The 23009-nt window shown below is 49.0% G+C and overlaps 1 protein-coding gene across 1 annotated transcript in view; it reads right to left on the reverse strand.

The window, feature by feature from the left end:
* KCNJ1 (potassium inwardly rectifying channel subfamily J member 1) overlaps window positions 1-22702 on the reverse strand; it is a 28085-nt gene extending 5383 nt beyond the window's left edge. The window contains exon 1 of the mRNA XM_084868369.1: window positions 22578-22702. The gene's annotated coding sequence lies outside the window, so the exon portion shown is untranslated. The remainder of the gene's footprint in view (window positions 1-22577) is intronic.
* Between the last annotated feature and the right edge of the window lie 307 nt (window positions 22703-23009).

Here is a 23009-nt window from a genome sequence, read left to right on the forward strand (position 1 = left end):
ATCCCAATGACCCATCCAGGCATGTACAAAGCGGCAGGAGGACACGGAGAGCATGCGGGTCCCTGCTGATCAGTCCAGAAGAGCCTCTTCCCCACCGTCTCTCAGTTATGAAATTCTCTTTTCTAAAGTTAAATTTCCCTGAGACATTTTCAGAGAAGTATTAATCAACTTCCTTTTTGTGTTAATGCGGGGTACTGTTTAGAGCCCAGTTCCTCAGTATAGCTTGGTCAAGTCCTACCATCTGATGGCAGTTTTCTCAATGCATCTGCAAGCCTGTTTCTACTCTCTCTTTGTGGTATGCCAACATCCCCCCAAAAGTAATATGGTGGTCACCAGAAATATCTCGCACATTCTTCCCTGCTCCCAAGCTAAAGGACTGGGAGCTCTGACTTCAATTCTAATACTCTGTGAGGGAAGGATCATGTTTAACTCACTCTTCCCCAGCTGTTGGCACAGTCTATGACTTACTATTTAGTATAAAAACATAAATGAAATAAGTCAGTGAATGAATTAAGCTCTTCAACTGCTGTCTGATCAATGGTTTCTTATCAATGACATTATTTTGGCTTCTGTTTTATAGCAAAAGAAAGAAGGGGTTTCCCCCTAAACAGCCAATGATGATGACACCTGGGGACATAAACACAAGAAAGACAACCTTAGGCATGCCTACTGCCACTCTAAGCTCGTTCACCACGGTGACCCATGTCCTCGTGATATTTTGAATCAAATGCAAATATGTTTCTAAAATAGATTTCAAAACCCCCTTCAAAAATGTGTTTATTCATACAAACTAGGAAGCGAAACCAACTCAGTGATAAACTTTAAACAAAACTGATATTCCACAGTTTCTTGCTCATGATCTTAGACCAGGTGAAAATACAAGCCAACAAACCAAGTAGAAGTGGTGAAGAGAAAATTACAGCTGTGGTGATTTGAAATTCTGAGGACAGATTCTAAAGATTTATATTCTTTTAATGCTATGAAGAGAACAAACAGCAGTGCCTGCCCGCATCCCACCCAACCTCAAGTCCCCATGAGTATGAGGGGATGGTCCCAAATTGGACTCATGGAGGAAGACATGGGCTCCTCCTTTCCCACGCTCTCCCCTTTCTCTGCACACACAGCCTTTCACCTTGCTTACATTCACTGGGACTGTCTCCCTTTCTCAGGTTCATGGAAGTGCATAGCGTGTCAAAAGCTCTTCATAGAGTGGCCCTCGCACAAGATACTAAATTCTAAAGCCAATTTTTATCAATTGAATCCACATGGTCTTTGCCATACATTATCATTTCCGAGATGGCTCCTAACACACCAGCTTCTGGGTTTTCCCCCTGCTACCCTTTTCCAGTCTCTCTTAAAGTCATGGTCTGAGAGCAGGTGAAAATGCAAGAAGCCAACACCAATTAGAAGTGGTTAAGAGACAACCACAGCTGTGGCGATTTGAAATTTTGAGGACAGGCTCATTTCACTTTGGATGATAAAGAATATTTCTGTAGAGTGAATAAGTACCCCTTGACCTAGCTCTCAGATAAGTTTGGGTTTCCATGCCCATATTGCTAATAAAATATCGTCCGCCTGGCCTTGCAAAGAGTTGAGACAACAGCAACCAGCTTGTGATGCTTTCCCCAGATGGTTCGTACTCACCTTCATCCTAAATATATTCTGACCTGAAGCATCCATGGCTGGGCAGGGCAAGGCAAGGAAGTGGTGTTGGGAGCTTGCCTCTGGATGCAGGCTGATTTGTTTCAGACCCAGCTTAATAGAGTTTATTCTTTCGTCCGTGGACGGATGCTAATTTGTACTAGCTTGAGAACACTCCAATTGGATAGTTGTGTGGTATAACCAAGGCAATTGTTTGTTCTCAGACTGAGCCCCAGCCTGGGTATGTATTTTATCTTTTGAAACCTCGCATGGCTTGAATACCGTCATGCTAAGACATGACAAGCAGCCAGCTGAGGTCTCTGGGCAGCAGGCATGCTGTGTTCCGACATTTCTCTCCTCTCCTTGCCACGCTCGGTGGCTCCCCTGCTGTGTCGCCCAGGTTGTGCCCAAGAACTTTGACCAAAACAATTAGTTATCCTCAATTTCCCAGACTCACCCCAAGATGGTGAGACGTCCAGGTGTTCCCAAAGACTCAGGTGAAAACATAGACACAGGTAAGTACATATTTGTAAGATGAAGGTAAGATCACACCAGGAAGCAACAAGATACCATGTTAATCTCTCTGGACAACAGTCCCCGTTACATAAGAAAGTGAAATTTATAAGCAGCCTTTATTGTTGGGTTTTTTAAAAATAAAATCTGGCCTTTATGAAAGGTACTTTTCACATATACCACTTATTTATTTATTCAGAGAGTTAGAAAAATTATATCTAGAGAAAGCAAGACTACAGGATAAATTCATCCTCTGACCAAAGCCATCCTTCACATGGCAGACCCCAAGGTACGCAGCACACATCCAACTTTGCTTAGACAGTGGCATTTAACCCAACCACAGACAAAGTCCATATGTATTTTTTAAACTATTGGTTGATTCCAGATTGGCCCTGGTGTCTGGGTTATGTAATACCCACCGATTTTAGGTTACTTTCTATTGAGATCAGTACATCTTAATGGCAAGCAAAGGGCTGGATATTAGCTAATATTTACCAAGGTATTCGGAGTGGCCCGGCAAAGCAAGTGAATGATTCAAAAAATTCAGCATTAGCGTTCTGTAAACAGTCCACTCTCAGAAAATACTTTTTGTAAGCTTTTCAAACATTGAGTGTATGCTCATCATGCTGGATTTCAAAGACAAATAGAATTTGGTTCCTGTTCTCAAGGGGCTCACAGTTGAATGGGAACATGAGCTCCAGAAATCGGCTGTTGCAACGTGATTGGTCCCTAAAAGACCTCTGTCAGATGGGTATCCATCCCCTGCAAAAACACATCAACTGACAAAACACTCATTGCCTTTATGTATACATTCATGTATTTGTCTACTGTTACCCAACACTGATATTTGATTCTGGAATATGTACCAGGTACCATGGGAGAGACCAGGGAATTATCCTGTGGAAGTTTCCAGTCCAGTGTGGGGGTAGGAGATGCAAATGAACTGGGGAAAAACAACCGTCAGTATACCAACCAGGATAGAAAAAAGTGGGAGTGATTTAGGGGGGAACCTTATCTAAGGGTGCTAAGGCCTAAAGATGGCATTTGGGGACACTTAGTAGGAACTCTGTACATGTGTGTTGACTGAAGATAAATCAATTAATCAATGTGTGCATCAATGCAATGAATTTGCTGTCACTATGTGACTCCTGACAGGTATTTTAGGAGAGACTTCCTGTGCCTTCTTCTTCTTCTTTTTTTTTTTAATGTATTTTATTGATTTTTTACAGAGAGGAAGAGAGAGGGATAGAGAGTTAGAAACATCAATGAGAGAGAAACATTGACCAGCCGCCTCCTGCACATTCCTACCTGGGATGTGCCTCCAACTAAGGTACATGCCCTTGACGGGAACCGAACCTGGGATCCCCTCAGTCTGCAGGCCAACACTCTATCCACTGAGCCAAACTGGTTTCGGCTAGGTCCTGTGCCTTCTTAACTAATATAACTGAGCAAACACTCTACTTATTGAACATCAAACCAAGATGATCACAGTGCCTGCTCTCAAGTTGCTCCAGGTTAAATACATCAATAACTACAGTACAACAGGTGTGCCACCCTGAGAGGGTTGAGAACAGGGTTTTAAAAGCAGCCACCAAAGAGGAGACCCAACAGGCTGGGTGCCAAGCTGATACTCTTCAACACACCTTTGCCAGGAGCATAAATAGGTGCCCTGACTAGGAGGACTTCCTGTTTTCTATGAAAACGGTCTCAGGCTGTTAGAGGTTGGCTAACCAGCTGAATTTGCAAATCCTCAGAGCCCCAAGGAGCCTCACTCATCCAGTCCCCCCACCCCTCGAACTACCATTTTAATATCTGAAACCTATGGTTGGCAGAAGGTGTCATGTCCCATTTGCTCAGTAATTCCAAGACAAGTTATTTCTGATGCCTTTTGCACTATTAGGCAGCTCACTTGGGGTCAGCCTGGGTTCTTAAATAGAACTTGGCAAAGCCGGTGGAAACAATTTTCCTGGCCTCATGGGCATGTAAAGGGGCATCTGAACCTCAGGACTCTGCCAGCCTAGATTGGAGAATTCACTTTAGGAATAGCCCACCCTTGGCTTGAGTGTCTGTTCATGCCTTGTCCACCAAAGAACCCCAAGTCTTCTGTGTCCAGGGTGGGGATGCCACACAGGCCTTCTGGGCACCTGGCTCCATCCAGAGAAGTGAGCTTGGGAAAAAGAGCCAGGGAATCACAAGGTCTTTGGTGTTGGTACTCTCCCAAGGCACACCGCATTCTGCAGGTGCCTCTGGAGCCAGCTGGTCCAGTAGCATCGGCTGGATAACTACAGAGGTGGGCCATGCACAGGACTAACAGTGGATGAGAGACCTGGTCCAGGGTGTTCATAGCATAGGCCATAACCAAAGGCAGCATGGCAGAGTGGAAGGAACTCCAGCTTGAGGACTCACAGACATGGATTTGAACCCTAGTTCTGTTACTTAATGACCAGGTGGCCTGATCAGGCCACTTAGCCTTCCTGAGCCTCAGTTTCCTCACCTGTGAAATGGCTATAATACTTTCAAAGGTGTGTTTTCAATGCAATCGCACATGTAAAATTCCTAAAACACAGAGATTGTACAATCAATAGTAGCAACTGTTATTAATTCAGAAATTGAAGCTTGGGGAGCAGTGTAACCAGGAGTCACTGACCCAGGCCATTTAGTGTCTGGTATGCAGGGTCACATGGGCTGTGGCGATGACAGCCAAATGAAGGAAAGGCTTCTAAGAGAAAGTGACCAACGTTGTGACAATTCATCCATGTCTATGGCATCGGAGCCCAGTGTGGAACAGAAGATCTGGGAAGGGCAAACATGTTTATAGAAAGGTGTTTTCTATAATCAGGCAGAAGCCTTCTCTTGGAGAGGTGAAACAGGAGTGAGGGAGAGAATTATGATTGGCAAGGCTGAACAGAGGCGTGGTACGCAGGGCAATGCTGTTCTTCTCTTACATAGATATTAACTGGAAATTTGATGGCATCACTGATAAAATACAAATGCCTGCTGAGAGGAGAAAAGCAGCTCTGGCATCAGGGAGCTAGCCTGGCACCCTCACTCAGTCTTGGTGTCCTCCTATTGAACAGACTCTCACAGAACATCAACATCAGAAAGACCACTCCACATTCACATCTGAACCCAGACAAAGAATAAACATTGTCTAACTAATCAAAACAACAAAAATTGTCATTCTGGTCATAATGAGTGGATCGCTGTGTCTTCACCAGTAATGGCTATGGCTTCACACCAAGCTTCTCTCCTTCTAGATAATGAGATTTAGTAGCATAATCATAGAATTACCCCTACCTCCTGACATGTAACCCAGAGCAAAGTATTGCTTCCTTAAATATTACTCAAATCCCCTACAACCAGCCCAAATTCTATTGCAGTGCTTTCTAATACTCTCTCAGTGAGGTTCCCCATGGTTCCTCAAAACCATTTTTCACGCCAATTGGTGAGAACCAATTTCATTCCGTTACTTCCAGAAGTCACACACACATATGTGCATACTCTGGTATGTTTGCTTTTGCATCAGGATGTAAAGAATCAAGGAAACAACCAAATTTAAATACAAAAAAAATAACTAAAATGACTTAAAATTTTCAAGTTCAGTTCTTAAATTCTATCTAGCTAACTTGTCTCCCAGGGCCATTGGTCATCCTGAGAGGATTATACTCTCATCCCAGAGCCCTGTATATCTTCATGGCAACGGTATTGGATCCCAACAGGAAGTGTCAGGAGGTGTGATGGCCCCAACAGAGCAGCCTGGGACCTGGTGAAGCTGGGCCCAAGCTAGATGTCTGCAGGGTCTTACCAGCCTTTGCTGTGGAGTCAGAAAAACCTGAGCCTTAGAAGCTGACACTTACTCTGTGTGTATTTTCAATATTGCTTTTCTATTGTCCTTTATCCCTGTTTGTAAAAGTATTTAGCAAATGCTAGTTATGCAAACAAGGACCAAAAGGGGGTACTTCCTCTCTGCCTGATTCCGAGTTTTAAAGCAAGAGCAATACATCCCTGGGGTGGTGAGAGCAGAGTGAGGAAGCCCTAGAAGCCATGAGACACTCACAGAGTTGGATCTACTAGGCTTCTATTCCAAAGACTTCCTAAGAATTCTTCTCTTCCAAGCTTCAGGAGTTCTACATCAGACTGAGCCAGAGTTAGGATAAGAGAAGGCAAAAGTGAAAACGTGCAGCTTAAAATGATGAAGAGAAAGATGATGGCTGAGAAAAGTCTCTAGACTAGAGAGTGTGAAATGACAATGAAACATGCCTTGGAGAGCATCAGTACCCTGCTCCCAGCAACAGCAGACCAGCGCCCCCTAGAGCACAGTACAAACGGTATCCCCTGGAGCTGTGGAATTACACACCCCTGAAAGCCAACGGTGTGAGCTAGGCACAAGTGCAAAATCTCCTACATGCATTAACATATTTAATTTTCACAGCAACCCTAGGAGGTGGGGAGCTGAGATTCAGAGAAGGTAAGCAATGTGCAGAGGTCACAAAACAGAAAGTCAAAAGAGCTAAAGATCTAGAAGAATCTAGATGGGCCTGAGAAGCCCTTGCTTTTTAAGCCCTCTGGCATACTCAAAGTAATTAATAAGCAATGTGGAGGGAAGGAAAACACTTACTCGGGAATGGTGACTTTCTATATGTTTTCTTACTCAGTGGAGAGATCATAGGAGGTCAAGAGCTGGCAAAAGACCAGACCTCTTCTAGACACTGAACCTGAAAGGTCTAGATTAGTGGAGATGGAATGGGTTTCCAGAGACAAGGAAGAGTATGAGCAAAAGCACCAAAAAAAAAAAAAAAAAAAAAAGGGTGAGAACCCCCTGGAGAGGGCACAGAATCAACTGGATTAGATCCGAGGGTGTATGTTGGAAGAGAAGGTCACGGGCCCCGGTGGCATGAGAAGGGCCTCCGAATGCTAGACAGAGTTCACCAATGGTAGTGGTGCTTAAGGAACTGGGAAGCAGCCGAGGAGGCAGCTGCAGATGTTGTTCTGTTGAGCTCTGTGCTTACTTTGGAAGCTTCTAGAGATCATCCTGGCTTGAACTTATTGGAGTTATGGGAATGCCCTCTTCCATTGGAGGCATCTATAGATATGTACCGTGCAGTTACTGATTAGTTTGTTGTGACGGTGATGCCTAGTGTGGGAGGGTAGGGCAACTTCCCACTAGCAGAGGCAAAACATCCTGGCCTGGAGTCAGTCAGCTGGGCAATATTCATTGAATGCCAAGGTCAAGCATAAGCAACAGACGTGGGCTAAAGAGACAAGAACACGTTGGCCCAGCCCTGCCTCATACCAACCATAGAAACTTGGGCGAGTGGCTCTGCTTCTCTGAGCCTGCCATGCGTGCTATTTCCCTTGCTGGGAACACCTGGTCCTCTACTCTCCCCTCCAGACTCAAACCTTGGTTTCAACTGAAAGGTCATTTCTCAGAAAGAAACTTAAATGTCAATTTCTCAAAGAGAAAGGAGTGCCTGATCACCCATCCCCATTTATGTCAATTCCCCCCCCCACACCCCCATATAATATTATACTTTCAGCCCAGAAATGAATGGATTCCATGTGGACTGGAAGCAGTGAATATACTTTTCCTGCGTGTCTGCAACAAGTACACTCTGTTTTTAAGAAAGCATTCAGCATTCCATGCTTTGGCAACATATCAGATTGGGGAATAAGCAAGCGAATGCCATAACTATAGGCACTGGGGGGCCAGGACTCATGATGCCCTCCCACAGCTAAAGGGAGCTGTGGCAGGGTAGCCCAGCTAGGAGGGCATGCGAAGTGTAGGCACAGGGCACCAGGTCCTTGTGTTGGGAGGGGATTCTGAATGCCTGCTGGTCAGTCCCATATTCTAGCTCAGTGTTCAGCAAACTCATTAGTCAACAAAGCAGCAAACTGAGAGCCACAGTTTGCTGACCACTGTTCCAGTGATATCTGAAGTTTCCTGGTCACAGGCCCATCAAGGGGCCCACTGAGCAGGATATAAAAAAGTGGGTGTGTGGGGTTTGAATTTGGATCAGCCCCTTACTAGCTCTAATCCTCAGTACTACATAACTTCTCAGTGGGCCCATTTCTTTCCTTTTTTAAAAGATATTTTTATTGATTACAAACAGGAAAGGAGAGGGAGAGAGAGAGAAACATCAATGATGAGAGAGAATCATTGATTGGCTGTCTCCTGCACACTCCCTACTGGGAATGGAGGCCCCAACCCGGGCATATGCCTTTGACTGGGATTGAACCCAGGACCCTTCAGTCCGCAGGCTGATGCTTTATCCACTGAGCCAAATCAGCTAAAGCTCAGTGAGCCCATTTCTTTATCTGAAAAAAACGGGAACCTTCATCTCTATCTTACAGATGGGCAGAAAGAGTTGAGACAGTCCTTGGACATGGAGGTGAGTGATCAAGCTATTAACACCTTCAGTAATACCACCAATGTCTCCTTCAAGCTCCAGCCGTGCATTGCATGAAGGATCCGATCACGTCATCATCTGCGGTGCCTTGAACTTGGGCTGCTTCGCACCAGTGTCCAGGCTGCAGTCACTTCCCAGAAAGGCCCCGGGAAGGGCAGGGCTCCAGGACCAAGTCCGGGCAGTGGATTAGCCGGGAAGCCGGTGTTCCTACCGGTTCTCCTGCTTTGCCCCGGGGGTTCTGAGGGTCAATGATTACCAGCGTTGGCTCCAGTCCTGCCGAGCCTCACAGGTGCATTAATGGGGCGGCACGTCCCCCACTCTCCCATGTCCAAGTGCTTTCTGAGAAAGCCCCGGAGGCATGGGGAGCAGAGCCAGGAGTCTCGGTGACCCTGTGGTTCCATGCCACAGAGCCAGCCTGGGGCCAAGCTGGGTCCCATAAGGAGTGCCTCTTGTCAGCGGGCAGAGCTCACCCAGGATGGCCTCCTCAGAATGGGGTGCCCCTGCAGAGACCTGCCATCTGGCTCCTCACAAGGCTGGCCAGCGACTCCAGCAACTGTTTGGAGCTGCTCTTTACTGGTGCTCTTGTCTGCCACTGAGTCAGGAGGGTGAGCAGGACAAGGGGGCCCCAAAACCCAGACCTTAGAGCCACGGGGTGGGGGGTGGGAGGAGACAGGGCCAATGTGGGCCCTCCCTGAGACCCAGCTCCCCAGAGAAGGCGAGTGGAGCCTTCAGTAGACTGGTGACGCACTTTCCCTCATTCCTTTCATCTCTTTTGACTCACTGGTGTATATCATGACCCGGAAAGCGTGAAGCTAAATTCCATGTTATTTCCCCTGATTTTGCCTTCTGTCGTAATAACATCAAAAGGTTTTCTGTCTGAAAAAAATGTAATTCAGCCTCTCCGAGCGGCAGTTTTTCCATAATAAATTGGTGATTGCAATGCCTATTTGTGATGATGATTAAATGGAAAATGCATAAAAAAATTATACGGAAATGTTTATAGCAGCATTATTCATGCAGGAATAGCCCCAGAGCGGAAACAACCCAAGTGGCCATCAACGGATGAGCCAAGAAATAAAAGGAGGTATATACAGGATGTCCACCAAAATGTAAACACACATTGGAGGATTATAAATTCAGTGTTCATTAACATAGAGTTCATTTTCAAAATTAAGTGAGCAATCAGCTGTTAAAGTGTGTATACATTTTTTGTCACTCCCTACAGATACAATGGGATATTATTTGGCCTTAAGAAAGGAGTGCTCAACACGGAAGACCTTAAAAACCTTGCGCTAAGTGAAAGAAGCCAGATATCGGATTGCTCCTTTTGTACAAAGGCCCACAGTAGGCAAATCTATTGGGAAAGAAAGATAGACCGGTGGTTGCCAAGTTGTGAGGGACAAAACAACCTGGGGAAGGAGTGCTAATGAATATGGGTGCTGCTTTTTGAGGTGATGCAAATATTCTAATACTGACTGTGGTGGTGGTTGTGCAACTTTGTGAATATGCTAATGAACCAATATTGTGCATTGAAATGGGTGGTAGGTTTATAGCATGGGGATTACTACTATCTCAATACAGCCGGTACAGAAAAAGAGCCCAGGTAAAGTTGCCTGCTGCATAAAAGAGAGTCAGCAACCCTCGCCACTCCCCGCCCCCCACCCCCCCAATTCTTCGTGTCTTAGTCCTCATTTCCTCCTCTTCCCTTTCTACTTCTCCCTCCAGCACCAGCCAGAAGCACAACCCTAGGCTCTTGCTGGGGCCTCAGCTGCACTTGGCACCTCCCTCCTGTAGCCAGCAGCCACTGAGAGTCTAGGCACCACCACCAAAATGATTTTCTTGGACACACAAGCCTTGGGCACAGAAAGCATTTTTTTGCTTGTCCTCTCTCTTAAACAGAAGCTCTGCTAGCATATGGGGCAGCGTCTCTTCTCTCAGCATCGCGGGAGACATTCTTCCCACCTGACCAGGTGGTGATGGGCGAAGCCAGTGAGCAGAGCGTGGACACTTCTCACCATCCACCTGCACTGAGTTCCAAGGGGGAGAACCGTGCACAATGTGACCTCAAGCTGATAGTGCCAGGGTGAAGCCCCATCTCAGCTCTGCCCACTCTGACCTCTTCCCTCTGGGGCCAGAGGTCAAGCTAAAGTCAAGTGCTTGGGAGCCAGGTGAGCGGCTCCCCAAAGCAGAGCAGGCCCTTAGGGTCACAGACTATCTTTAGGATGCCCTAAGGGGGGAGGGCAGGAGGGCATTTATGTGGCCTTGACCCCATCCTGCTGCACACAGCCCCAGCCTCCACTTGACCTCCCACATTCGCTCATCCTTCCGTGGGAACTCAATTTCATTCTCTCTCTCTCTCCTCCCTACAGTATAGGTTTTAATTTTTTTAAATTATATTTTATTGATTTTTTTACAGAGCGGAAGGGAGAGAGATAGAGAGTTAGAAACATCAATGAGAGTTATCGATCATCTGCCTCTTGCACGCCCCCTACTGGGGATGTGCCTGCAACCAAGGTACATGCCCTTGACCGGAATCGAATCCGGGACCTTTCAGTCTGCAGGCCAACGCTCTATCCACTGAGCCAAACTGGTTTTGGCTTCAGTACAGGTTTTAATTTTTTTCTAGCATTGTATTCCTTGCCCATAGCCCTTTTTCTGTTCCCGGGTCAGTGATGTCAATCATCCAGTTCTTCTTTAAACAGATCTCTCCGAAGTCTCCCCACTACCTCAAAGATAAGCCAGATTCCATGGGACCATTTCAAACCTCACATGCCCCCATATCACCCTCTCCCTCTGCTCCCTGAGAGATGAGGGGCAGGAAGCCTGGTTGGCAGACAGCTGGGCAGAGAGCTGTGTGAGTCCGTAGTCAGGACTCCTCCGGGGAAGAAAGAAAACCACCCATTGTGTATTCCCAGGGCTTTGGCCCTTTCCCAAAGGCAGGGCTAGCATGCATCTGAACCAGGGCCACTAGCAAGAGCAAGACAGAATGTACCAAGCCACCCGCCCCCCATCTCTCTGTTCAATTGCCCCACTTAAACAGAGCCTCCTGGGACTCATACACGCCATGGGGAGCAGGCCCGGACCTTATTAAGTAACTAATGGCTTGGGGCTGAAACAAAAGTCTAGCCGTGTCCTCTGTGGCACTAATTCCTCCAAAAGGCACCGAGGCCCGTCTACCTGGGGAATGCGTGCAGGCGCCCCGCAGTCTGGCCTGGGCACGTGGGCCAGTCTGGCTTGAATTCCAGCTCTGCTGCTGGTGGTGCGTGACTGAGCAGGCCGCCTGCATCCTACAGAGCTCACTCCCCAATATAATCGATTAGCCTGGAAAACAGAACTAACTGAAAGCCACTATGAGACGTTAGAGAGCAGACAGGACCCTGGAGCTCATGGTGAGTTATGTTTGCTTTTGGGGGTCCAGGGGCGGTGGGGGGAGGGGTGTGTGTCTGTCTTTTTGTTCTGCCCACACCTAAGTTTCACTTTTCCTCTTTCCATACTCCCAGCAGCTGTACCCTTTTCTTTTTTTGTTTGCTAACTATATATTTTTATTGATTTCAGAGAGGAAGGGAGAAGGAGTGAGAGATAGAAACATCAATGATGAGAGAGAATCATTGATTGGCTGCCCTGTACATGCAACCTGGGTATGTACCCTGACTGGGAATCGAACCCATGACCTCCTGGTTCACAGGTCAATGCTCAACCACTGAACAATGGTACTGGCTGGGCAATTGTACCATTTTCAACAGGGCGGTTATCTCCACAACCTCCACATTCTCTGGGCCTGCCATGGTCCCTCTGGGCTGCCCTTGGCCTTATGAAAAAAAAAAAGAGAGAGAGAGAGAGAGAAGAGAAGGAAAGGGAAGGGAAGGGAAGGGAAGGGAAGGGAAGGGAAGGGAAGAGAAGAGAAGAGAAGAGAAGAGAAGAGAAGAGAAGAGAAGAGAAGAGAAGAGAAGAGAAGAGAAGAGAAGAGAAGAGAACAAGACCACCAAGAGTTGTAAAGAGATGGACAATGGTCTAAGCACTGATCAGAATGCTGGCCCCTGGGCACTGGGGGTGTGGAGTCTGCCTTGTGGGCAGTGCTGACAGAGAGAACGTCACCACTGAAGGCCAGCAGTGGGGCTGGCAGAGCCAATGTTGGGCTCACAGGTGTCCTGGAGGCAGAGAAGGGACAGGCTGTAAGGTGGTAGAGATGTGGCTTTAAACCCAACTCCTTCCACTCGCCCACAGGAGAAACAGCTCTGCTTCTCTGAACCTGGCTGCTGTCCATCACAATGGAAACACGGAGATAGTACCTGCTTCCCAGCATGGAGACGGGGACCAGCAGAGGCCCTAGCATGGGGAACTTCCATATGGCAGCCCCTTCCTTGCTTAGCAGGACTGACAAGCCCAGATGGAGAGCCAGCCAAAGGATGAGCTGGCATTTTGGGGAAATGAGAACTCTCGGGTCTGGATTTGAGCAGGCAGCTGGCTCTCCTACCAGACCCAGGACAACCTCGGAAGTGCCTTCCTGAGCTGCAGAGGAGATGCAGGGAGGGGCGTAGCATCCACTCAGGCAGATGCCAGGCCTTGGAAAGCAGCCTCTGCCTGCCTACCCCAGTCTTCCCTGGCTCTCCCCCTAGACCCTCTGCAGGGGGCAGGAAGAGGGGGAACTATGGTCTCCAGGCACCTATAAGGGGATGTATAAGGAGCACTTTGGGTGACCATGAAGCCCAGAGAGAGAGGTCTTTGTTTATCTGGCTGCTAGGGGAAAATTAACAATGGTGGGGGCAAGGCTGAGGATCAGAGAGAAGAAGATTGCTCCTAAAACGATGAGATTAGATTAGACCACGAAGATCCGATTGTGCCAGACCGATTGCATTTCCTGGGAGGTCAGCGTGACCAGCCTTCCAGACCCAGGGCCAGCTGGAGCGCAGGGCTTGACGGACACGGCACCATCCTTTCTCTAAAAGCTGGGAGCAGGGGTTCTGGCCCCAGGAGCTCTGGGCAGGTGCGAGAGGCGCTCCCACCCCTGGCACCCCAGGGCAGCACATCCTGGGTTGCAATGCCTTCTCTGAAAATGTTTTCTGAGCACCCTCTTCATTTCCTTCTGAGCGCTTCATGCAGCATGTGTGATCTTTATTTTGTTGAGCACAGGCCGTCCTCGGCTCGGGAAGGACCACCACCAGCCCCTCCTTCAAGTGCAACCTGGATTCGGTCCTGGTTGTTTTCCATCAGCAAGTCTGCCTGCACCTTCTGCAAATAGACTCAGAACCCCTCTGCCCTCCTCAGTCCCTCTCCCTGCTGCCACCTTTGTCCACAGCATCCGGCTTGTTCTCTGTGACAGAATCACTGGCTCATGGACCTCTGTGCTGTCTCCCTCCTCCCTAGGAACAGGTATTCAACCTGTACATGGAATCCTGCTGCTATCTTTTTAAAAAAATATATATTTTATTGATTTTTTACAGAGAGGAAGAGAGAGGGATAGAGAGTTAGAAACATCAGTGAGAAAGAATCATCGATCAGCTGCCTCTTGCACACCCCCTACTGGGAATGTGCCCACAACCAAGGTACATGCCCTTGATTGGAATCGAACCCAGGACCTTTCAGTCAGTAGGCCGATGGTCTATCCACCGAGCCAAACCGGTTTCAGCCCCGCTGCTGTCTTGTTAGCTTCTCCTGCTTCCCCTTTGCCCTCATGACCTCGAGGCCCTAGGTATCCTGGGCTCTGCCGCACTCCCAGCCCCAGCTCATCTTGCTGTGCTCCAACCAACCCTTCGAGCAGCTGTTTCTCCCCGCACTTGCTGTTCCTCCCTGGGGACTGCCCTGCTCCAGGTCTCCCTGTGGCTAGCTCCTTTAGTTTTCTTGGGATTCGGCTCCTTGTCACCTCTTTACAGGCCTTTCAGCATCCGATCTGAGGTGACACCACCACCTCAGGCAACCCTGCCACTCCGTTCATTTCAGCTTCTGCCCAGCTCTCATCAGATGTCATCTTGGGGTTTGTTTACCTGTTTACTGTGCTCACTTTGTGTCTAGCTTCCTTCTGAAGAATATACTTCAGGTAAGCAGCCCCTTGTTTTCCTCTGACTCCTCAGTAGGAAATCTAATCTACAAATATTTTTTGATTAAATGAAACTTCATGTCCTCCCGGGCTGCAAGTTTCACCAATGCACAGACTTGGTCTGATCTGTCCACCACTTTCTAACAAACACCACCCAGGAGGTCTCAGTTGTCTCTCTGAAGAGAGATGGAGGCCCGACTAGCGTGGCTCCATGGTGGAGCATCGGCCTATGAACCAGGAGATCCCGGTTCCATTCCCAGTCAGGGCACATGCCTGGGTTGCGGGCTTGATCCCCAGTGTGGGACATGCAGAAGGCAGCTGATCAATGATTCTTTCTCTTCACTGAAGTTTTATCTCTCTCCCTCTCCTTCTTCTCTGAAATCAATAAAAATAAATATAATAAAAAAGAGAGAGGCAGGAGAGAGAGAAGCTATTTTCCTATAAGTTGCAGCTGAATATGTTTTCATTTGCTTATTCAATTTATAATCAAATGGACGATGGTCTGAGATGTGGCCAGTTCGTGGAAGCTAACACCACTAATGGTGACAGAACACTGGGCATCACGTTCATAAGCACCCAGTGCATTTGTGGGCATGTCCTCTGCTTTTTAAGTCAAGCTTAAGTTTCCTGCCATTTGTAGTGGCACATCCATCTCACATATTTCGAACTCAGGATAGTGTTTGGAAATGTGTGTGCTTCTGACCACTGGTTCCCATGATCACAAAACTACCCATTTTAAGCCTTTCTTTAATTAGCAAAGGGTTTAAGTGTTTTCCAACGTGCAAAAACAGCTAAACCGTGTGCCAGAGTTCAGAGACACCGAAAGACACGGGGGTAAAACAGAGAGCAAATGGAGAGCGAGGGAGGTAACTGGCTTAGAGAGGTTGGGTGGCTTATATGAGGCACAGCTGGGAGGGGAACCCAAGGGTCTTTCTACCACGTGTCTCTAAAGAGGTGGTGGGTGGATGGGTGAGTTCCGACCTAAGGGAAGGGAGGAAAAGCAGGAAGGCTGAGGGAAAGGACAGGCCTCACCCCGCCCCCCCCCGCCCCAACTCCCACCCCTGGTTTTGCATCCCTCTCTTACCCCCCCTTGTTGTCCTTCTGTCGATAAATATTTATGGAGAGTCTGTCACCCGCTGGGCTCTGTGCTCAGAGCTGGGGACACAGCATTAACAAGATTGTTATTCGGGGAGGTGGAGAGAGCAAGACAGATAATTAAAAGGAACCAAATAAACTCAGTGATTCTAGATTGTGATAAGGGCTAAGAAAGCCACAGTAAGGAGGGTGACCTTGAAAAGCATCAGTGAATAGAAGGGCACTGGGTGGCCCTGATGGTGGGGGTGGCAATGCCAAGGTGAGAGCGGGCAGGCTCTCAGGCAAGTGGGGGGGGGGGGGCTCAAACTCTGACTCTGCCCCCTCGCCAGCCTGGGTGGGCTCCCCACTGACCAGTCCATGGACTGAGCCCTCACAGGCCCTCCCTTGGTGCAGGGATTTTCCTCTCTGGGCCTGGATGGAATTGTTTGAAAAGCAAAAACAGCCCAGCAGGTGTGGTCCAGTGGTTAAGTGTCAACTTATGAACCAGGAGCAAAGGGTTCGATTCTCAGTCAGGGCCCATGCCCGGGTTGTGGCGCGATCTCCAGTGTGGGGCATGTAGGAGGCAGCTGATCAATGAGCCTCATTATTGAACGTTCAATAATGATGCTTCTATCTCTCCCTCTCCATTCCTCTCTGAAATCACTAAAAATATTTTATTAAAGCTAACACATGCTATGCACAATGTCTGGGGTTACTTCCATTAACTCCACGGCAGGGAGGGGCAGCCCTGGGGGCAAAGCCAGCACCGTTCTGTCCATCCCCTGCACACAGGTTCCCAGCCTCAGCAGCCTACATGCCCACAGCTGACTCCCTTTCCCTGTGAGCCTGCCCCTGCCTCTCCACACCCCTTCAGGCCCAGCTTCTCCCCATGTCCAACCCCAAGTCTTATGCTCAGATTTGCCTCTCCGGTCCTCCTGTCTTCAGTAAGCATGAGGCAGCCAGCCCTTCATGGTCAGAGAGCCATGTAGGCCCACGACCTCAAGTGATGCCTGTTTCCTGCTTCACTTCACGGTCCCTGCAGTCAGACCGTGGGAAGGAATGGGCTGCTTCTCGCCTTGAGCGCTGGCCTCCCCAGTCAGGTCTCTCCCAGCACCAGGCTGGACTGGGCCACTCCTCCTCCCCACCCTCTCACCCCTTCCCTCAGCATCACAGGACACTTACAGAAGCATCCTTGTCTGTGGAAACCCACCACAGGCTGTACAACACCAGCCAAAGGCAGGTGTGTATGAGCAGGAAGGGCAATAAAGTCCGAATCCTGTCCACACGTCCCCCCACTCACCCCTCTGGGCCTTGGCTGTGGGGAGTGTGCATACTGATGGGAAGGAAACCTTGAGGCCTCACAGGATGGATGTGGACAAAGGATTCGCAGACCTGGCCCAGGTGAGCCTTCTTCTGAGTGAGAGGGACTCTCCTTCTCCTATCCATCTCCAGGGAAGGAGGAGTTGGGAGGAAAGATGTGCCTTCTCTTCTCATCTTGCTGGGGCTGCCTGGGAAACAGACTGGGTCAGAGAGACCCAGCAGGTAGAATGTACCTGTCACTCCCGCCAGTCCTCCCAGTGAGATGTAGACTTCCGTAGAGTAGGGACCATGTCTTCACACGTTAGCACAGCCTGGGCTTCCCCACGGTTTTCTAAGTGCCCCAGTGATTTATCTCTGAATCCGACTCACTTCTCTCTCCGAACACCTCATCCCTGGGCTTGGGCTCCAAGGGGTGAAGTTTCAGGGAGTCCTTTCCCATCAGAAGCTCAACAACAGTTACTCATATATTCCCAGTTCCGTGGAACTCTTCAAGGACAAAGAGCCAAGCTGGATAGAGCCAGCAAGTGGCCAAGAATGTAATCAAGGGCAGCGAAGCATGGGCCTTCCCCTCGGGGCAGTCACCTGAGAGAGCGGGCTGTTCTAATTGCAGAGACTGTATTAACCTGTTGCTTTCAGCGGGGCTGTGTTGCCCATTTGAGTCTGCTCCCCGGGAACAAGTGGCATGGGCACAGGCCTCGGTGGACACGATTCCTGAATGCCGGCCAAGACACACGGGTGCCCATGCACTTGGAAGAGAGGGAGGGAGGGTCAAGGGCATCAGGACATTCAAAAGGCCTTGAACTTCGAGGCTCGTACTTTCCCAGAGCATCAACGGCATCTGCTCTCAGAGGGGGAGGTGGGTGACATGTGTCCAACAGAAGCAATGTTTACCAGGCTTGGTAACTGCAGGATGGAGCATGGCAGGCAGGGGCACGCGCGTGCGCACATGGGAATGGATTTAGGAAAACAACAGTCTTCGTGGAGTGATTGCTCCGAAGAGATGCTGGGTGAATTCGGGTTTCTATCTTTCTTGGAGTCCCTGAGCAAGTCATGGGATTTGTCTAGACCTCGGCCTCTCCATCTGTGCAATGGGTGAGCTGATGAGCCCTGAGAATGACTGCTGAACAGTAACCCCAGTGCTTTGCATTTTCATGGGATGATGTTGGGTTGAATTTTTTTCTATGAAGATGCTGAGCCCTCTGTACGAGTTTTCGGGGAGCCACTGCTTGGGTTGCAGCATCTTTGGATTCCCAATAGCCCTGAGGGGGGCTATTGTATGCGTTCTCTTGCTGCTTTCTGCTATTCTTTTCAAACAAGACCAGGAGTCCCCTGTGTATGGGCTTCTCTCCCGGTGTTTGCTCATGCATTGTAACAAGGTAATGGCCAGGATGGTGACATTCAACCTCTGAACGTCCTTTATAATAAACCCGACAGACAACCAACTCCAGTGACCCCTTTGACCTTCAGGTTGTTTTTGTTTGTTTGTTTGTTTGTTTCTGGTTCACTTTTCTAGGCGACTCCCTCCTGTCTATCTCCACTCTGATTTTTCCCTCATCCCTTTTTTGGGGAGGCTTTCGTTTTGTGTTCCCAATGTCCACACACTCCCTGCTTGCTCAGAAAAATCTACGAGAGACATAATCCAGCCAACCGCTTTCTGCCATCTAGGGTGGAGTTCATATTATTCATGAGTCATGCATATTCCATGAGACAGCGGGCTGAGAATGTCTCAGGCCTTCTCCTTTTTGGCTCTACACTGAGTCATCACTGTTCTGTGCTTTCTTTGTTTTGTTTTGTTTCTTTTTTCTTCTTATTATTTTTAAATATATATTTTATTGATTTTTCTACAGAGAGAAAGGGAGAGGGATAGAGAGTTAGAAACATCGATGAAAGAGAAACATCGATCAGCTGCCTCCTGCTACTGGGGATGTGCCCGCAACCAAGGTACATGCCCTTGACCGGAATCGAACCTGGGTCCCTTCAGTCCGCAGGCCAATGCTCTAGCCACTGAGCCAAACCGGTTAGGGCTTATTATTATTATTTTTTTTTTATCCTTACCCAAGGATATTTTTTCCACTGATTTTTAGAGATAGTGAAAGGGAGGGGGGAAGGGAGAGAGATAGAGGAATATCAATGAGAGAGAGACACATTGATTGGTTGCCTCCCCCCACTCCCCTAACAGGAGCTGGGAACATGCCCTTAACTGGAAATCAAACCCGAGACCCTTCGGTGGGCCGATGCTCCATCACTGAGCTACCCGGTCAGGACACAGTTCTGTGCTTCCTTTCCTCAACCTGTAAAATCAGCATGATCTTAGTGGCCCCCACGTGTATACAGATGGCTTTCTCTCAACCCCCTTCTCAAGCAGCCCATCACCCTCACTTCGGAAAATGCCCAACGGCCATGGAGAAGAGCGAGGTGGGAAACAGGAGTCTTTCAAACTGATTGCTGTGGTCAACCGCCCTCAATTAATTATTGAGCAGACTTTGCTTTTTGTGCCAACAAATGCACTCACAGTGACTTGAGCTAGCAACACAGTGCGTATTCTGGCGTTCTGTCTTCTCAGGCCCTATAGCACTATCAGCAATATGGCTAACGTGGCTTCTCTGAAGTAGGTCAGAAACTAAACCCCAAAGTGCTGACTTTTCCAGATATTCTGAACTGCGTGACCGCGTTTAATATTTTAAGGCCTCTTGCCACACCTGCCAAGTGGAAGGAGGAGGGATGTGTGGAGGACACTGGGGTCTGACAGAGGCACGGCTGCGGCCCAGCACCACCTCTTTATGCTCAGCTTCCTCAGCCCAGAGCTCCCCGGGTGCGCCTGAAGGGGCGCCATATGGACAGAGACACTGACACCCTCAGCCTCATCTAAGGCCTAGGCACTCAGGGGAAAGAGATGCATGCGCACTGTGCTGAAAATTCCCCTTCTGCCCTAGCCAATGTGGCTCAGTGGATAGAGCATCATACCAGGGAACAAAGCATCCTGGGTTTGATTCCGGTCAAGGGCACATGCCTGGGTTGCAGGCTCCTCCCAGGCCCTGGTCAGGGCGCATGTAGGAGGCAACCAATTGATGTGTTTCTCTCACATTGATATTTCTTTCGGTCTTTCCCTCTCTCTTCCACTCTCCCTAAAAATCAATGGCAAAATATCCTCAGGTGAGGATAAAGAAAAAGAAGAAAAAGGCTCCTTCTCGCCCGATATGCATGCATTTCAAAGGTGCAGAAAAGCAAGTGGCCGTGGGCTTGTTTTGGAGGAGGAGGCAGCTGAAAGCTAGCTCACTGCCCCACACAATCCCTGACTCCCCGTAACATCCGGGGACTATCTACTCATCTCACTGGGGCCAAGAGGCCATGGTGGATATGGGGGAGGAGGACTGGGGTCAATGCAAAGAAAAAGCTCTTTTCCATTCAAAGCTTGTTCATCCCTTGGACTTTGGAGAAGTTTCCTGAATGAGATCACTCCACTCTCGGGTGTGTATTTCAGGACCACGCTTCATCCTAGCAGCCAGTCTGCCACTAGATCCTGTGTGTTCTGCCTCCTAGCAATTTCCTACTTGGCTTCCCCAGCAATGGTCTACCTTGTGCTTTGCAGACAAAGCAACCTTTTAAAAATAGGATCCTACCTGGTTTCCCACTACCACCAACCTCCTTAGCATCGCACACAAGGTCCTTCATGGCATGGCCTCGCTCTTCAGCTTCTCCTGTCTCATCTCTCTTCATCCCTCCCTGTGCCTCCCACCCCCAGCAACCAGCTTTGTATTCTTTGTACATGTCACACTCTCTCGTGCCTCCGTGCTTTTGTAAATGCCATTTGTTTGTTCTGGAATGTCCTGGCCTCCTGCCCCCACCAGGCCCCATCCTGCCTACTCTGAGATTTTAGGATCAGACTTCCATGAGGTTGGCCATAGGCAATGTAGGATGTCTTTCCTGTGAGTGCAATGATGCCATCATGACTACGTTGAAGTATAACAGCCCCATTCATCACGGTGTTTACCCTGCCAGGGTCAGAGCCTATTTCCAGAACATTCCCCCTAAACTGTAACTGCTAGGAAGACCTGGGCTCTTCTATCATGGCCCAGAACCTAGAGCAGTTCCCAAAACACAGCGGGTGCTCGTTATAAGTTTGTTGAAAGGAAAATGAAGGAAAAAACCCTGCATGAATAATAATAGCATCAATAGCATCAGGAAGAGAAGAAAGACAGTAGTCATCCTTAGCGTCTTAAATGGTAGAACCAGGAGGAGTGAATGTTGGGGTCAAACTCAGAATCAAAGTGCTGAGACACCTAAGCCATCCAGTGGGAACTCTGAGGCGTTAGGAAACCTGGGGTCGGTGGAGGCCAGGGAATGGGAAAAGGCAAAGCATTGGAGTCAGAGTGGAACCCCTGGGAACACTCTGAGCTGTGAAAGGTCCAGGTGACCTAGTAACCTAGCCAAGAAAAGGAACTGCTGAGCCAATGGCAGGGACGTGCATGAGAAACCCCGAGTCTGAGCTCCGCGGAGCAGAGCATGCTTGGCAATCATAGCGCATCACATACTTTTCACCGAGTGCCATCAACAGCCAGCGCTCCCAGAACACCCACTAGTGACTCACTCACTGTGCTTCTTTACAACTTCAGCCCTGCAACCCCCTCTCTCCAAAAAGCTCTGCTGCTGGCTCATCCCTTCCCAGATGCCCCTACCCCATCATTCCTGGGGGATCTTAGTGGACTTAGTGCAGCTACCTTTTCACAGAACAAGGCAGAGTAGGACTACCCTGTAGGGCAACCCAGACCGCACTCATGTCTGAAGGGCACCCATGGCCCGGCTGTGTACTACCTCGCCTACCACAGCCTCCTTACCACAGTCACTATGTCCCTCTCCATTCTGGATGCCCCACTCAAAGAAAAAAAAAACACACACATTTTCCCCTTCAGCTTGCCATTCCCAATAGACACACTTCTTTAAACCTACAAGACAGAGGTGTTGGGAGAACGAGGCTCCGTGCCTGCTCCTTCTGGGGCTCACACAAAGCAGAGCATATAACAGTGGCATGCGCTGTCCCAGCAGGATGCAGGGGGCTGAGCAAATGTTGGGAAATCCAAATGCATGCACTGGGCATCACGCAGCATCACACAAAACGAAGGACAGGCATTTTGACGGAGGCCAGTGAAATGTCTTACTAACACCTTGCGCCCAGGTGAGTCTTAAGCCTTTTCTCTACTAGACCCCACCGACACCTGAACCCTCCCCCTTACTCATGGAAAAGGCCTGAGAGAGGTTCTGCTATTATTCAAGGTCTTGCAGCATCGGGAGATGCCAGCAGGGACAGCCGCTCTACCTACACACCGCTGTACCACCAATAAGAGAAGAGCTGGCGCCAGGCATGAGGCAACCAGAGGCTTCAAGGGCCCTTCAGCTCAGGGCTGGGAGAGGAAGCTCTGGGCTCATAACCCACATGGGACCAGAGTATCCAGAGCATCCCATGAGTGAGTGAAAGCCAAGCCTTTACCCCCCTGGGAATGTTTCCATTTGAGATGGTAGAAAAGGGGCTACCTTTCCAGCGGAATTAATTCCTTTCTACAAAGGGGCACCGAGGCATTTCGCCCCCTTACCTCATGGGCTGCTTGAGTAAATATTGAGACAAAAACTCAATGTCTTGGTCCCCGAGAAAGCAGCTGGGTCCTTGCTGTGAGCAGGTCCCTGGCACCTTTGATCCAAGAAATTGGGTGTCCCAGGCGAGGGTGCCAGAGGCCCCGTTGGTTTTTATGAGCCTGTGGGTCAGCTCGGACTGGCTGCCTACTCATCTGTATGCAGCGGCTCTCAAAGAACACAGTTTACTTTGGAACCGGATCCAACAGGAGTAGGCGTGGCAGTAAACCCGGCTAGATGCACCAGAGGTGTTGAGCTGGGGGGGGGGGGGGGGGGAGGAAGAGAAGGGGGTGTGCTAATTAGGAGGGATTGTTGGGATTGTTGATGGAGCCCTGACTTGGAGTCAGAAGCCCAGTTGGCTCAGGCTGGCTGTGTGATGTTGAGCCCACATGCAC

Source organism: Pipistrellus hanaki, assembly GCF_964339955.1.
Source record: "Pipistrellus hanaki genome assembly, chromosome: 19".
Taxonomy (NCBI): domain Eukaryota; kingdom Metazoa; phylum Chordata; class Mammalia; order Chiroptera; family Vespertilionidae; genus Pipistrellus; species Pipistrellus hanaki.